The sequence below is a fragment of the Callithrix jacchus genome, chromosome 3, assembly GCF_049354715.1.
Source record: "Callithrix jacchus isolate 240 chromosome 3, calJac240_pri, whole genome shotgun sequence".
NCBI classification, from domain to species: Eukaryota; Metazoa; Chordata; class Mammalia; order Primates; family Cebidae; genus Callithrix; species Callithrix jacchus.
In genome coordinates, this window is record NC_133504.1 from 183,146,652 (window position 1) to 183,149,818 (window position 3,167).

Below are 3,167 nucleotides of genomic sequence, written 5' to 3' on the forward strand. Positions count from 1 at the left end.
TCTTCCTAATTTTAATTAGAGGTAGGATTTAATAGTGTTAAGTCTTTTGGTTTTTTTCTTCTAAGAATGAATGTTAACTTCACCAATCCAGGATTTAAACTACCTGTATTTATTCCAGGATTTAACAATGAGTGGGGATTAATATTTGGATAGGGAATATATAAGTGCATCCTCTGTGCCTTTGGAAATTAATTAAAAGTGTTTTAAGATTTTTAAATTGGTTATTTAGTTAAATCATCCCAAAGTAATGAACTGGTGTAAGCCAAGCTTTACTATAAGTCTTAGGTATTTGAGTTTTTTATAGTGTCTGAGTTGATCCCACATCAGTATTCAGTAACATTAATATTCATTTTACCTCATCTCATGTCTTGCTTTGCAGCCCTACTGCAAAATGTAGGGGCTGAACCTGTTCATCTGTAGCACTTCTCAATTCCTTCTGTCTTTCTTCAGACATCATGCTGATCCTTGCCCATTTGTGTAGTTTTTAAGCATAATTCTATTTTTAATTGGAAAATAATAATTGTATATGTTTACAGGGTTCAGTGTAATGTTCAATACATTTATACATTGTGGAATGATCAAATGAGGCTAATAAATCCATGCCCGTTTGCTTTTGTACCTCTGAGTGCCTCTGCTTGAACCCCTCTCCAGAGCTGTATACACCTCACAAATTTCTGCATATTATTAATAGTCAAAGCCTTACTGAGAAATCCCCTTTTGAGCAAAGTCTTCAATGCATCTTCTAGACACATCTTACACATCCCTCCTCTCATCATTTCTACCCTTTGAACAACTATATTTGTATTTGTAAAAAGGTACTGCACTTGTGTTTAAATGTCTGTCTCCCTTTGTCCCCCTGCAAGGCTGAGTGTGGGGCTTCAAAAATAGCAGTGTTAAAACATCTGAACTCAACTTCGTATCTGAGTTCTTTCCATGATGTAATTAAATGAAAAAAAGTTGGCTTTTTTTAAAAACTGCCAGGTAAATTATACTTTCAATTTGTCAACAGTATGGGTTGAGTTCAGTCATAGGTTGGAAATTTACTTAGTGGAGTTATTAAATGCCAACTGAAAGAAATTGCAGAGAAATCTATTGATTCTACAGCTTAGAAATTATAGTTTTCTGTTTTAAGGAACACTGCTTATATCAAGAATTGAAATGAAATATCAGTGATACGGTCTGATTACAGCCTAAGAGTAACACAGCAGAATTTCCTCTGCACTAGGAGTTTTCCTACTTTCTTCTGTGAAAGAACCAAAAGTGAGACCTGTAATTAGGGGCAGAACCCTACTGTTTGCTTTCTGCTTTGGTTTCTGATTGTCCAGGACCAACCTGTGATGCACAGGAAGAATGAAGTTTATCTTAGAGGCATATAACACAATCAAGATTCAGAAATTATGGTCCAAATGACCTTTTATTATTTTAAGCTCAGAAGTGTAATAAGCATACCTAAAGTTGAAGTTAACAGCAAAATTCTTCAACAAACTCTCGTAATATTTTTTTGGAAACCTAGCATTTTAAAAACATGCTGCCAAGGAACGAGTCTCTAGGCTCAGAAACATCCGTCTAACTTTGCCTATTCTCTATGTTGTCATTATTACTCACTTACAGCCTAATAGGCGAAGCACACGCAGAGTTTGGCTCTCCATCCATGGCTTTGAATTCCAGCTCTGGGAGCCTGGTGGCCACTGGCCAGCAGCCCCTCCCCTTGGTTTCCTCCTGTGGGGATATTGCATCACATGAGAACCCACTTCATGTGATCAGGGAAGATTGTTCCTCCTTCCAGATGACTTCCCCCTCCCTCTCTACCTTCAAAGGGAACAAAAGTAAATGTTCATGCTTAAGTTCCCCTTCTAAAGAATGCCATATTCTGATTTTTCTTTTAATCTGCCATGAATTGAGAAATCACAAATAACCAAGTTTATTTGAATTACCTAGGAATAAGAATGGAGTTAGTGAAAACGAAGAAAGAAAATTCCAGAAATGTATTTAAAAGTCTACCTTCAGGACAAGTCCAGAGGTGTCTGTATAGCAGTGAGGAGGCCACTCTGAACAGCTATCATCCTATGTAGATCAAACATCCACTCAACAATTGTCACTTTGCCTGCTGAGTCATGGTCAATGGACTGAATTCTGCAGATTCAGAGGTGAATTAAGATAGAGATACCCTCTCTGAAATTCAAGAACTAATCATGTAACGTCAGGGAGAGGAAAGGAAAGAGTACCTAGTTTGGGAATCATCCAATCCCAATGCTGTAATAAGCAGATTTCCAGGCGTGGCAAGGAGAAAGACAGAAGTCAGGGGTTGTGTCTCTCCACCCTGTTAAGGGACAGTGGGACAGAGTTATCAAAGAAGGTTTATTGAGGAGGGGCTTTCTGAGACAGAATGTGCCATGACCTGACACCCACAAGAAGTGAACAACAACAGGTCCTAGACTAGGGAGGAGGAAATTAATGGCATAATCAGATGTGTGTTTTGAAAATTTGTCATTCATGAAACTACCCTCTTGTTTTATAAGATCTTCAATGTCTGCATAGTTGTATTGCAATGTACCAAAACTTTGTTATATAGTGAGTTGTAATTATCTAAAAATATCATGAGAGATCATGAGTATAGTGGATTATTAACACTCTTTGAAGTTAATACAGTCCAGCTTCACTTAGGAAGAGTGTTTGTGGAAGAGGACGTTTGCTTTAGTGAGGAAAGGAGGTGTCAGTGAGTGGTAGGAAACAGACATCTGCAGGTAACTGAAACTGGAAAATCCCATTGCCTCTAGATGTGTAGGAGAAAAAGTATCAAATCTATTTTTTCTCAATTTTCTGTGGTTTAAATTAAATTTTCTGAAACTAATTTCTTTATTATGAACTATTGTTTTGAATGCCTTCATTTATCTATTTATGCATGGAAGAAAAAATGTGTTATTGAGTATCCACTAAGTACCAAGAACAGAGCAGGTCTTTGCTCATGCTTTATTCATATAGTGTTCACACATCACTAAGAGGTAGATACTATCATTACATTACAGACAGAGACGGTAACTCAGAGGTGGTTTCCTTGCCAAAGCTCAGTCTTGGTTTTCAATCATCATTCCTTCCAGAGCTGCAATGTTTGGCTAAATGGGTTGTGAATGGTACCGTCTGGGGTTGTGCTGGGTGATAACCTGATT

At 37.4% G+C, this 3,167-nt stretch overlaps 1 long non-coding RNA gene across 1 annotated transcript; it reads right to left on the minus strand.

Moving 5' to 3' along the window:
- Window positions 1-327: 327 nt before the first annotated feature.
- LOC118152110 (uncharacterized) lies at window positions 328-2,668 on the minus strand. The gene is made up of 4 exons (XR_013533541.1): window positions 2,226-2,668; window positions 2,002-2,133; window positions 1,610-1,719; window positions 328-496 (listed from the first exon to the last, which is right to left on the minus strand). It is a non-coding gene; the product is annotated as an uncharacterized LOC118152110 (long non-coding RNA).
- Between the last annotated feature and the right edge of the window lie 499 nt (window positions 2,669-3,167).